The 14,073-nt window shown below is 51.9% G+C and overlaps 1 long non-coding RNA gene across 2 annotated transcripts; it reads right to left on the bottom strand.

The window, feature by feature from the left end:
- Positions 1-612: 612 nt before the first annotated feature.
- On the bottom strand, positions 613-11,531 carry LOC139363009 (uncharacterized). Of its 2 annotated transcripts, none has more exons than XR_011622841.1 (3): positions 10,271-11,531; positions 3,940-8,374; positions 613-2,603 (listed from the first exon to the last, which is right to left on the bottom strand). It is a non-coding gene; the product is annotated as an uncharacterized lncRNA (long non-coding RNA). The 2 variants fall into 2 exon arrangements; XR_011622842.1 differs by having other exon boundaries at positions 613-2,401.
- Positions 11,532-14,073: the final 2,542 nt, after the last annotated feature.

Raw genomic sequence — 14,073 nt, 5'->3', positions numbered from 1 at the left:
CTGGTGCACCATTGTCTCTCATCTTCACGATTACTCTATGAAATAGGTCATTTGTCCCTATTAAATAGGTGAGAAAACAGGTTCAGAAAGGCCACACAGCCAGTAAACAAGAGATTAAACCCAGACTTGTCCAAGCCTCAAGCCGCAGTTCTTCACACTCCACTCCACTGCTGGTCTGTCATGATTTAACCACAGACCCCAAGACAGGTGAAAAAAGTCAAGACATTTTACCAATTGAGGGCTTCATCATAATTTACAATCGTCCATAAAATGTCATTGTAACATGCTGTCTCTTTATATTAAATGATTAAAGAAAAAAGTCTCAAAATTAACAGTCTGTTTCTAGCTTGGTCTCTCCTTCAACCTCCCTTTCATTGAGGCACAAAGAAAGATACCTCTGCCGTGTGTGTGTGTGTGTTTCTGTCTGTGTTTTGTCCACAGAAGGAATTTTTCTGCAGTTATCCTTTATGCATGTTTTTCTGCACGATGGCCAGAGGGATTTTGCACGTTTGCACTGTCCATGTAAACACTCTGAGGAGAAAAACAACCCCATACTGTAACCCAACAGGGAGAGAATTCTCGAGCACTAGAGGTCTGACGCTGCCGGTCCATCCAGCAGAGAGCCCCAAATTCGCTCAGGGCCTCTGTGCGGAAAGGCCAGCATCCCCCACACAGCATCCAAGGGCTGGAGAGCCAATGGAGGCCACTGGTGTGCCGTGCTGGCTTTCAGGGCACACATGCCCAGGCATTCACACCCTCTCACACTGACATACATGCACTCACACTGGGCATAAACACAGACACATCCACACTCACATGTGCACCGACACATACACACTCACACAAGTCCACACACATACTGACACACGTTCACACTTACAAACACAAACTCATATGCCACATCACTCACTCATGCATGCTCATTCACACATGCCCACACTAACACATGTGCACATATTAACACCCATAAGCATATGGGCATTCACACACACACACATTCTCGCCCTCACACTCGCACACACTCACATTCACTCTTGAATCTGCACACCCACACACATGCTCATACTCACAATCACATTCACACTCATGTACTCGCACACACACAGCTGCCCACTCTCACATGCACAATGCAGGAACCAAGGAAGTGCTTCCCATCCCGGGATGCAGCCTCTCCCTGGGCGTGTGCTACACCTCCTGTCTTCAGCAGTGGCGCCTGGGCCGGCAGTTGCCCTGTTTTCTCCATCTCTAGAGGGAGCGATTTGAACTCAACGGCCTCCAAGGGGCCTTTCTCATCTCAGGTCAGACTTCTAGGACCCTATGTGTGCAAGCTCACAGAGGCTCAACAAGTCACACTGCAAAATCGCATGTCTGTCATTACCCTACGGCCAAAATGTTCACAGCCTCCTCTTCGTATCCCCACGACAGGCAGCCATGGCAACGGCTGCCAGGCAGGTGCATGGCAGAAAGAGGCAGAGCGGGAGAAGCCCTCATCTCCAAGTGGTGGCCAGGTGGGTTTATTTTCAGGGAAAGCTGGTTGTGTTGGAGAATGTGAGGAAGAGCTAGGGAGGAGAGTCATGCAATCGAAAAATGTTTTGGACTTGGAGGAGACCTTGAGTCATCCAGCCCAGCATCCAGCCCATCCAGGTGGCTCTCTGACAGTGGCCGTGACGTAACACCCTCTTTCTCGGGGTGTGGCTGGGGACCACCTGCATGGGGAGGGGACCTATAGAAAATGCAGGCTCCCAGCCTTGCCCGTCGCTCACTCAGGCACTGGAGCATGGGCCCCCGGCATCCCGGTGACTCGGTGCTCACACAGCCTTGAGGATGGGACTCCGTCCTCCTGAACACCAGGCCATGAATCCATGGGATGGACCCTTCTGTGGACAGATGGCTCTGCCAGAAAATTCCTCCCGATGTGGAATCACGGTTGGCCTTCCCACTGGAACGACCACACCCGGGGAGCCTGGTCCACCCTCACACTGGACAGTGAGTGCCACTCCTCCATGTGGCAGCCTTCGGACCCTTCTGGAGAGTTCTCCGGGCCACCTCTGTTTTGCTCCCCTCCCCCATCTCTCTCTCCCTCACTCATACAGACACATGCCCTTGTCTTTGTTTCTGTTTGTTGCTGTTTCTGTTTGCCTTTGCAGAAGCTCAGCTTTCTTATCATAGCCCAAATGACTTTTCCTTTTTCACATTCCACTTCGGAGACTGTGGCCCTCCATGGGCAACAGTTGTGGGGTTGGATGGAAAGTGAGGGTGCGGCCTGGGGTCGGGACATTGTCTGCAGGCCCCTAGGAGCAGCGCGGGCATGCCGCTTTCTCGTGGTGAAGCAAGAGCAGAGCGGAAGGCAAAGAGACACAAGAAACTCCCAGAAGAGGTGCCCAGGCCCTCAGAGGTGCTTCTGTAACACAGCAAAGGCGTATCTAAGACCTGGGGGCAGTGGACACGCACATGCCACTGTGTTTTCAAACCCCGTGTGCCTCACAGCGGAACCTGGGGAAAGCCCTGGATTAGAAGCCAAATACCCTCGGTCCAGTCCTCATTCTGCCAACAGCTGGACAGGGTCCCCTGGGTGGCATTTATCCTCTCAGCGCCTCGGTTTCCTAAACGGGAAATTACCAAAAGGGAATAGTGATGCCTTCTAATTTAGTGGTGTTTTACTGCCTCCTGATTTTATGAAAACCAAATTAATTAATGTATGGGGATGCCTTCCAGAACTGGAGAGTATTTTAAGTATCCATCATTTATTGTCATTAAATGTAGGTAAGGCCATTACTGGGGAAATATAATTACAAATAAAATGTGCTGGCCAGGCACAATGGCTCACGCCTATAATCCCAGCACTTTGGGAGGCCAAGGCAGGTGGATCATGCGGTCAGGGGTTCAAGACCAGCCTGGCCAAGATGGTGAAACCCCATCTCTATTAAAATACAAAAATTAGCCAGGCATGATGGCACATGCCTGTAATCTCAGCTACTTGGGAGGCTGAGGCAGGGAATTGCTTGAACCCAGGAGGCGGAGGTTGCAGTGAGCCAAGATCGTGCCACTGAACTCCACCCTGGAGGATACAGTGAGACTCCATCTAAAAAAAAAAAAGAAAGAAAAGAAAAGAAAAGAAAAAAAGAAAAAGAAACAAAAAAGTGTGCTCCCAATCCAGAAAACCTCTCCACAAAGGTAGAAGAGAAAAGTTTCGTTGTTGAATAGCCATTAAGCCAGAAGGTGATATGCATCAGAAGCAACGGCGAAGAGATTGGAAAGAAAGCATCTCATCCTTTTAAAGACCCAAACAGATACAACGCACTGCATGAGTGTTTTCAACATAAACAATAACTAGTCCTTAAGGAAGAGGCCCTGACAGTGCCATTTGTCACACATCATTGACCCCAGAGCCACCTGGTCATTGGGGTTACCATGTGTTTGTTAATCGCCTGTATCCAGAGGAAGAATAAACTCCTATCTTCATGACAGGAGGTAGTTTTGCAGCTTGGAGCAAGACGGACTAAGTTAGCCTCTTGGCCTCCCTCGGAAACCAGAGAGGCCAGGAGACAGTTTAGGAGACCGAGCTGGGCAGCTCGCCTGAGGTCAGGAGTTCAAGACCAGCCTGGCCAACATGGAGAAACCCTGCCTCTACTGAAAATACAAAAAAATTAGCCAGGCACAGTGGCACACATCTGTAATCCCAGCTACTCGGGAGGCTGAGGCAGGAGAATCGCTTGAATCCAGGAGGTGGAGGTTGTGGTGAACCGAGATTGCGCCACTGCACTCCAGCCTGGGTGACAGAGCGAGACTCCATCTCAAAAAGAAAAAAGAGTCATGCTCAGAGAAAAAGGAGAGAAAAATCTCTTCCCTTCTTTTCAATCAGGAGAATTAAGCCTCTGTTTTTAATTTGTCTCTGTCCTTGAAGGGCATGGGGTGGTCTCAAGGGCACAGGGCACTTACCAGACAAGGTTGGCCTCGGTACCTGCCAGGGCCTCTTCCAACTCTGAGATCATTAGCATCAAGGATAAGCTTTGGAGCTTATTGATAGCAGCTTAAGTACCACGATCAGGAACGCTGTCAGTGCTAACAAGTAACATCAGGACAAAGAATTCACATTTCACATAAAGGACAGAATGCAAGTCAGAAACAAAAATCCACCCACCTCTTGGTCCTGGGACCTGGCTGCGGAGGGCGCTGTGGTCTGGAGAACAGAGTGCCAGCCAGGCCTGGTGCCCCGACTTCTAGACAGGACTCTGGCCTGTCTGTAAGAGTTGGTGCAGGCTGAACACAGCGGCTCACACCTGTAATCCCAACACTTTGGGAGGGGAGGCTGAGGTGGCCAGATCATGAGGTCAGGAGATCGAGGCCCTCCTGGCCAACATGGTGAAACCCCATCTCTACCAAAAATACAAAAATTAGCTGGGCATGGTGGCGCATGCCTGTCATCCCAGCTACTCGGGAGGCTGAGGCAGGAGAATCACTCGAACCAGTGAGTTGGAGGTTGCAGTGAGCTGAGATCGTGCCTCTGTACTCCAGTCAGTGTGACAGAGCAAGATTCCATCTCAAAAAAAAAAAAAAAAAAAAAAAAGAGTTGATGCAGTCCTTGGCCACCTGGATTTCAGGGTCTTGATTCCAGAGGGGAAGATAACTGGCTCGATCCATATCTGCACCAGCATTTCATGACTGGATCATTTCTCAGGATGGGTCAGACCATGGTGCCTCTAGATCCATCAGGGCCATTCTGCACCCAGTAATGGATATCATCATACAGCTTTGAAATAATGAAGCAAGAGCAATAGAATCTGAACTGAAATACAATAATCACATGAATGAGTTTATAGTGTGACATCTTAGAAAGCTTTCTGCTGGAGGATTCCAAATAAGTGACTCCAGACTCAGAGGGGACCATTCCCCGCCAGTCCTCATCGCAACAGGCAGCTGCTCCAGGATAGTCACTCCTGGAAAACACCAGTGTCCCAAGGTGCGGAGACTTTCCACCGGGGCTGAGGTTGGGATAAAAGGACACCACAACAGTGAGTTGCCTCTACCTTGAATCAGCCTTTAATTTTTAAGAGGAAGAGAGAGAAGGTGTACATTCCCCCACCCCTAAAGATTTTCAAAAGTAAAAACAGAATACAATAAATTCAATAGCTCCAATAAATGATTTTTAAATTATCAGATATGCACTCTTTGTCAGGATTCTCCAGAGAAACAGAAAACTGATTTAAAAAAAAAAGAAAAAAAGAAAAGAGAAGAAAAGAAAGAAATTTGTGGGCTAGGGGTGTTGGCGCACACCTGTAATCCCAGCACTTTGGGAGGCCGAGGCAGGCAGATCACCTGAGGTCAGGAGTTAGAGATCAGTCTAATCAACATGGCAAAAACCCATTTCCACTAAAAATACAAAAATTAGCCAGGTGTAGGGTGGCAGGCGCCTGTAGTCCCAGCTGCTCAGGAGGTTTAGGCAGGGGAATTGCTTGAACCTGGAGGCAGGGTTTGCAGTGAGCCGAGATTGTGCCTTTGCACTCCAGCCCAGGCAAAAAAGCGAAACTTTGTCTCAAAAGGGGGAAAAAAAAAAAAACCAGAAAAGAAAGAAAGAAATTTGTGATTATAAGAAATTGTCTCACACAGTTATGGAGTTGACAAGTCCAATACCACCTGCAGGGTGAGTCAGCAAGCTGGGGCCCAGGAGAGCCCACGTGTAGTTCCTGTGCCGACGTAGGCAGACTCGAGACCCAGGGAGAGGCAACGTTTCAGTTCAAGTCCAAAGGCAGCAAAAAGCTGATGTTCCAGTGTGAAGGCCATCCAGCAGGAGGGGTACTCTCCTCCTCGGGGGCAGGGGCAGCAGCCCTTTTGCTCTTTTCAGACCTTCGGCTGATTGCACGAGGCCCACATTCTGCTTGACTCAGTCTATTGATTCAAATATTAATCCAATCAGATCAGAGGAGGGACCTGCAGAGGCATGGCCGGCAGAGAAACTGTTGGGCTGGACTGTCAACTGAGAACACCAGGGATCTGATTCACCAGCAGCCTTGGGGACATTCACCTTGGGCTCCACAAACTGCCAGAAACCCCCCAAGCCCAAAGGCATCCATAAAATGGCTAGGTTATTTCAGATTGACGCAAGTCCTAATGTACAAGTCAGCCCACACATCCCACGGGCATTGGGCATCTCTTGTTGTTCACCCCAGATAAACTCTGCTGAAACTGGGGGGCCGCAGGGTGTGGAGAAGAGGGAAGAAGGGCAGAGGGCAGAAGTGGGTGGTTTGCTGTGCTCCACCCATGGGAGGCTGGTGCACACGGCTGCTTCCGAAAGGGCTTCCTGCTTTAATTGCAGTGCTGAGACACAGGTGGCTCTCACACCCTCTAATTCAGGCAAAGCTACCACCAGGAACAAGGGGAGCCAGGGGACAAGCAAGTGGCCAGTTGGGAGCACTGTTCATGATGGCTCCCAGCATGCACCAGCCCCAGAGTCTTAGAGGGAGGGGATTCCTCCAGGGGGACTGAGGCCAGAGGTTTCCACTACTCCTGCCCTAACGATCAGGTGAGCAGCCTCCCTGGGTTCCTGGGTCTAAGGCATCGCTCAGGAGGAAGGACCTTCACCACCTTTGCCAGGAAAGTCTTCTGATACCGAGGATGGGCTGCTCACCTGCTGGGAAGCTCTCTAAAAAATCCCAATGCCTGGCCTCCAGCCCCAGGAAAGCAGCTTAGAATCTCTTTGGGGGACACCTGGGGCGACTCCAAGGAGCAGCAAGGTTGACAACCTCAACCCAGTCTAAACACAGGGCAGCTTACCAATGAGGAAGTGAAAGCAAAGGGCCCTTGGCCAAGGTCACCCTGTGCAGTGGGCTGAATGGCACAAGGTCACCCTGTGCAGTGGGCTGAATGGCACAAGGTCACCCTGTGCAGTGGGCTGAATGACACAAGGTCATCCTGTGCAGTGGGCTGAATGGCAACCCCCGGTCCCCCCTGCAAAAGATACGTCCAAGTCCTAACCCCAGGTCCTGTGAATGTCAACTTATTTGGAAATAGGGTCTTTTTGCAGATGTAATTTAGATGAGATCATCCTGGATTTAAAGTGAACCTAAATCCAGTGACTGGCATCCTTACAAGAGGAAGGAGAGGGAGATTTGAGGTGCATGGAGGGAAGCCCTGAGAAGCCATGGGGATTGGAGTGATCCATCGACAACGAGCCCGGGATGCAAGGAAGAGCTCACCCCAGAGCCTGGGAGAGGCAGGGGACGGTTTCTCCCTCGCAGCCTCCAGAGGAAACCAGCACTGCCAGCCCCTTGATTTCAGACCTGCCGCCTCCGAGCTGCGAGAGAGTGCAGGTCTGTTGTTCAGCCTCCCAGCCTGTGGTTCTTTTTTGTACAGTACCCCTAGGACGTTGGTTAGGGGTGCAGCCTCGTCACTGTCGTGGGACCCCTCCATCGCCTCTTACCACCCACTTTTGCCCTCTGCCTATCTCCCCTCTTCTCCACCCCTGCGAGTCCCGCCCCAGTTCCAGCAGAGTTTATTTGGGGTGAACAACAAGAGACGCTCAGTGCACGTGGGGTGTGTGGGCTGACTTTTACACTAGGATGTGTGTCAATCTGAAATAACCTGGCCATTCCCTCGACGCCTCTGGGCTTGGGGGCATTTCTGACAGGTTGTGGAGCCCAAGGTGAATGTCCCCAAGGCTGTTGGTGAACTAATTCAGATCCCTGGTAGCTGCGACTGACAGTTCAGCCCCTCCCTGGTTTCTCTGCCAGCTGAGCCTCTGTAGGCCCCTCCCTTAGATCTAACGCATCTGTAATGCTTTCATCTCATTGAGAACCCTCCGCCTCTGGCAGGTTAGAGTAGTGCTCAGGGTTGGATGTATTATCTCACCACATCTGCTTCCGTTTACTCTGCAGAGACGGCTTGGTGTTGGCGCTGGTGCTGGATGGGCACAGCCCTAACTAACTTGCTTCTTTGCAAACTTTCCCCCACTTTCATTTGGAAACGTTCTCATATTCTCTGCTTCTTGTGACCTCAACAGTGGGTGATGTTGAGAATGTGTCATTTTTGTCCCAAGGACTTTCTCCCTGTTGGACGATCCCAGGGCTTGGCACAGCGGTCTTAGCAGGGCGGAGAGGGAAAAGGCCAGGAGCCCAGGACGGGGTGCAGTCCAGGGTCCCAACCCAGATTCTCTGCCTGCCACGAGTTCATGTGGGGAAGGCCGATTCATCCTGAGGAAACCACAGCTCAAGTGCTCACCATGATGCTAATGACAGAGGCCGTCAGTCCCCACTGTCCCGCTGCTGGTCTTGCTGATTTTCTGATACAGAAATGACCTCAGATCCTCTTGGGTGGAGAGGAAAGCTCCCAAGATCAAAGTCAGGGCCGGCCACTGGGTGCCACTGTGTAGTATTTTGCCCTGGAGACAAGTGGAAGGAAATGAGGGTGCGAGAAGACGCTGCCTTGCCTGCCGCTGAGAGAGCCCAGAGGCCACATCGCCCCCACAGGGCAGTGTTCAAGACCCCACTTCCTGCAGGGCAGATGCTGGGGCTTGCTGGGGACATGTGTGGGATCTGAGCACAGAGACAGCCTCCAGCCTGTAACCCGTCGCCGCTTCCTCCTTCCAAAAAAAAAAAAAAAAAAAAAAAAAACACGCCTCGCAGAGGCAGGCCAAGCCCTGTGGGGTTTCAACTTCTGAAGCAGTTCAGGCGAAAGGCAGAAAACAGGAAGTGAGACTTGGGTGATGGGAGGAAGGTGTGGGCAAGCGGGAGGGATGCTGATACAGAAAATTCACATTTAAGAAGAACCCAACGTACAAGAAAGGAGAGGGAAACAGAGAGAGAAGATACCAGCAGGAGCTCGCCGTGGATGTGCTGGGCTTTTCTTCGGCTGCCTGTCTGAGAGCCAGCCCCTGCCCTGCCCCACTCCATCCACACATATTCACCACCCTGCCTGCTGCAGGCCACCCCAGGGCCTCAGTGGGACCCGCTCATGGCCTCCAAAAGCCTTCAAGTCTCTTGTGGGCTAAATTGTGTCCCCCAGAAAGATACATTGAAGTCCTACCCCCTCTGAACTGGTGAATGTGATTGTATTTGGGAACAGGGTTTTTGCAGGTGTAGTTAAGTTGAGGTCAAACTGGAGTAGGGTGGACACTAAATCTAATATGTTGTTATAAAAAGAGAGACATTTGGATGCAGATGAATGGAGGAGGGAGTACCATGAGACAACAGAGGTGGAGGGACAGCAAGGCAGCTGCAGCCAGGGCACACCAGGGACCACCAGCCCCTGCCCGCACTAGCACAGGCCAGAAGGGCTCTGCCCAGACACCTGGATCTAGACCTTCCAGCCTCCAGAGCTGTGAGGGAATCAGCATCGGTTGTTTAAGCTCTGAGTTGGCACTGCTTTGTTCCCAGCCCAAGCCGACTCACACAGAGTCTAATGGGGAAGAGGTTAAACAGGTTAAACATAATCCTCTCACCTCAGTCTCCCAAAGTGCTGGGATTACAGGTACGAACCACCATGTCCAACCCTCACTCCTTTTTTGCTTGTTTGGTAATTGGCTGGTTTTGTTTGTTTGTTTTTGTTTTTGTTTTGTTTTGTTGAGACAGGGTCTCTCTCTGTCACCAAGGCTGGAGTGCATGACGGTATCTAGACTCACTGCAGCCTCCACCTCCTGGGCACCGATCCTCCCACCTCAGCCTCCTGAGTAGCTGGGACTACAGGTGTGCACCTGTAGGTTAAACATAATCCCATGCCCAATTATGTCTAGACAACAGGGTCCGTGGTACCAACACTGAAGCCTGAAGGGAGAAGGGTCAGTTGGACCCTCCAGAGAGGCTGGGGCCGGGAGCTGGCCTCACCCAGGAACCCATGCAGAGGGCAGGGACCCCGGAGCACAGGACACAAGACGCATTTCTACCACCCCCATCACTCCACCCTTCCAGCCACACGCCAGGCCCCGGCCTGCCCGGCACCGAGGACAATGTAGGTGCTGAGAGGTCTGCCTCTCTAGAAGTGGGCATCAAGGCAGGGCATCAGTGAAAGTGGCCCCGGTCACCATCAGTTCCCCCTGAGCAGGGTGCGACCCCTCACAGGGGTCTGGTGACCAAGGCCTCCAGATCACTTGGGGCAGAATCAGAAGAGGCCGATTCAATTTCAGCAGGAATTTAGGTCAGATAATGAGGGCTGTTAAGCCCCAGCCTGTCTTGTCTGAGGCACTGTGATGAGAAATGCTGGCATTGGATGAATCTGCCAGGCAGGCAGCCCTCCCCTACCCACCCTGTCTGTCCCCAACGGGGCCTTCCAGCCTCCGTACCTGAGTGAGCAAGAGAGGCTCCTTCCCGAATGGGCGGCGTCAGTGGGGGGTAGATAAGAATCTCAGCTCTGAGGCACAAGGACGCAGCGATTGAGGAACAGAGACATCAGGAGCTGCTGACCGCTGAGGAAGAGGAGGAGGAAGAGGGCTGCCGTGGCCTTTGGGTCCTTGCAGAGCCAGGTCTAAACCCAGATCCATTGACGTTTGTTTTCTAGGTGGCCTTTGGAAGACACTTGGCCTGGTATCGAATCGGCGAATGGAAGAATAGTACATGCCTAAAGATGGCAACTGAGCCAGCTTGCATAGGGACCCCAGGATGCAATCAGCGTTTCAGAGAGGCTGGCTTCCTTGCTTCCTGTTTAGGAAGAGCAAGTGCAAGAGTGACCCTGAAATCAACCTTCCCTGCTAGAAAGGGCTGCGTCATGTCCACCGCAGTCACTGTCCAATCTGCTGTCACTGTCCACGGTCCACTGTCCATGGAACCACTAGCCAGATGGACTCCTTGCCATTGGTGGTCTCTAGGGACAGGCAGGCAGTGAGGGCCTAGCCAGAAGTGGCCCCCAGTGGACCCCGATGAGAGCCGGCTGGCACTGGAGGAGGTGTCCCCACGAATGGTCAGGGGAGGGGACACTCAGCCTGGGCCAGGTCAGGGCTTCCAAGGGTGTTCAGCAGTAGCCGGCCAGGGTTGAGGCAAGCAGGTGACAGCGTGGTGGGCAGGACAGTGTGGATCACAATGACATAGGGCCACAGACAGGGGATCGGGGCTGGGGACTAGGCAGCTGGCCTCAGGAAGCTCTTCCAGGGAGTGGCAGGGCTGACTCCAGACCCAGAAACTCCTGACACTAGGACAAAACATGGCAAGAGCCATCCCCAGAGGGGGTGAACCACTGAGCAGATGACCAGAACCAGAACGCAACAGAGGCAGAGCCAAGTGGCAGCAACTAAATCCAGGGTCCACGTCAGCCTGGGGTCAGAGGCCACGTTCAATCTGCACAATCGGGGCCCTGCCCAGGGGGACACTAGGGCCACAGATCAGCATCAACCCAAAAGGGGAGAACCAATATTAACCCAGTCAGTGCCAATCCAAATACTCATTCCAATCAGTGCCGTTTCCAACACTCATCCCACTCAGCACCAATTCAGATTCTCATTCCTCCCTGTGGCCCTTTGGTTCTCGGCCTACCGCCATCCCACTTCCCGACACCCAAAACAGCACTTCGCTGTTGCCTCTCTGAGGTCACTGGTCCCTTTATTCTGTGACAGTGTGAGTGAAGGTCTCCCCTGCCCTGATAGGTGAGGGCACCACAAAGGGAGGAGTCAGGGCCTGGTGCGGTGACTCACGCCTGTAATCCCAGCACTTTAGGAGGCTGAGGCAGGAGGATCACTTCACACCAAGAAAGCTTGAGATCAGCCTGGACAACATAGTGAGACACCTGTCTCTACAAAACAATACAAAAGAAAAAAGTTGCCAGGCATGGTTGTGTGTGCCTGTAGACCCAGCTATGCGGGAGGCTGAGGCAGGAGGATCGCTTGAGCCCAGGAGGTCGAGGCTACAATAAGCCATGTTGAGGCCACTGCACTCCAGCCTGGGCAGCAGAACAAGGCCCTAACTCGAAAACAGAAACAAAACAAAAACAAAAGGAGGAATCAGGACCTAAGACTACTTCCTCCTGGGGCCCAGCCCATGTCTGGCATACAGTAGGTACTTAATAAGTGCTTGTTGAATGGCCTGGGGTCAGCCCACATACACATTAGGGGAGGACCAGGAAGAAGCAGGCAGAAGAGGGCTCCCCATAGCCACTCATCGCTCCCACCTCCCGGGCATGCATCTTATTTTAAGGACCTCTTCCATGGTCTCACAGACCGACAGCCATGCTTCCCAGAATAGCCGTGACCAGCAGCAAAACACTTCATTCCGACATTCAAGACTCAGACAGGTCGCACGTTCTTTCCCATGGAGATCACAGACCAGGAAACTCACTTTTTCAGCAGCTCTCTTCGTCTACCTCCTGCCAAGAGAATCCAGGAGTGAGAGGAAGTCACTCCCAGCTGAGAAACCGATGCCCTTGGTCTTGGTAATATATTTAAATGCCGTGTGATTATATAGTTACAATTCTTAGAAGGGCGGTGGTTCCCTCTAAAGCTGGCCATTTTACAAACCACTGGCCTAGAAAAAGACTCTCGATATTGAGCCGTAAAGATGAGAAGGGACTCAGAAGCTGAAGGCCCTTCATCCTCCCAGCTGCTCCGCCTTTCCAGGCCTGCAGAATGCTCAGGCGTGGGTCGTGAGAACCACGATGCAGGGCTGGCACGGCACGGGGGGCTTTTCACAGCAGGTCGGGAGACCCACTGGAAAATCCTGGCCAGGAATTCAAACACATAACCCAGACATAACATGCGCAGAAACCGCTGCCAGAAACCCAGCCCCGCGGCAGGACAATGCCTTCTTAGCATGCTGGCAGGCGAGGTGACCATTTGGTTATAGGTCCTAGAAACTTGCAGTTTCCTTCCAGATGAGTAACTTCTTTTCCATTTTCCAAAGGTTAAGAGGTTTTTGTTAAGAAATACATTTGAAGTGACGTTAGGAAAAACAAACCCTTTCCGAAAACCCCAAAGAATGTGAAGAAAGTCCATCTGCATTCAGCACTGGAGTGGCTTTCCCGGAGAAGGGCGGGCGTGGGCCCTCGTGCTAGCATTTGCATAGTAAACGAGGGAATGTTTACCAAGCAGTGTTCAGTGGTTCGAGGCTTATATAAATAAAAGATAGACAGATGAGGAAGCCCAAGTGGAAAGACCAGCTTGGAACGTCTCACCGACTGACTGGTGGAGCCATGGGGAGCGTTTTTCCATCCCAGAAGGAAAAAGAGAGAGCATTTCCAGGGAGACTTCCAGGGAGCCTGCGGAACTCGTTAGGAAGGAGTGATCTATGCGGTGTCTGGGGAAACCGCCTCATGTAAGGGTTAGAGTGTTTGAAGGGAAAAAGATTAAGCTGTGAGGGGTGGGACACACCCTGAGAAGGAAGAGGTAACAAAGATATGTTCGAATAATGTCTCCCCAAAATTCATGTCCACCCAGAATCTTAGGATGGGACCTTATTTGGAAAGGGCCGTTGCAGATGTGAGGACAAAGATGAGATCATCCTGGCCTAGCATTGCCCCGAATCCAGGGAGAGCGTCCTTCTAAGCGACAGAAAAGGACTCCGAGGAGGCAGAGGTTGGAGAGATGTGGCTGTGAGCCAAGGCGCACCACGGTTTGCCGGTAACACTGGCAGCTGGAAGATGCAAGGAGGGCGTCTCCCCAACAGCTTCCAGGGGAGAAGCACTCTAAGAATGAGATCTGTTTGCTCACGAACGCTGACGCCTCTGAGATCTGTTTGCTCACGAACGCTGACAACTGTGAGATCTGTTTGCTCACGAACACTGATGCCTCTGAGATCTGTTTGCTCACGAACGCTGACAACTCTGGATGCTAGACTGGGTACAGATATTTAATGGGATTTGCCCTCAAGATCGCCCAAACTATTTTGAGAAAATCAGATGAGGACACTGTCGGGCTAGCTGGTGGTGAGGACAGAGGTTGGAGCCCAGGTGTCCTGAAACCCTGGCTTAACTTGTAAGTTGAAGTAGGTTCTTCTTGTTTGGCCTATCGTTCCCATGGTCTGTTATACAAAATGGAGGGACAGCACTTAATCAATCAGTTCCAGGAAAGAGGTAGATGACCTGGGGAGTGGGGGAGGAATAGGACCAGAGATACCCGGCAAAATTCGGTTTGGCCATCATAGCTTCACAGGTGTCAACCAGCCA

The sequence above is a fragment of the Macaca nemestrina genome, chromosome 4 (assembly GCF_043159975.1).
Source record: "Macaca nemestrina isolate mMacNem1 chromosome 4, mMacNem.hap1, whole genome shotgun sequence".
NCBI lineage: Eukaryota > Metazoa > Chordata > Mammalia > Primates > Cercopithecidae > Macaca > Macaca nemestrina.
The sequence above is the reverse complement of the archived record's forward strand: the minus strand, read 5'-3'. Positions and strand labels throughout refer to the sequence as shown.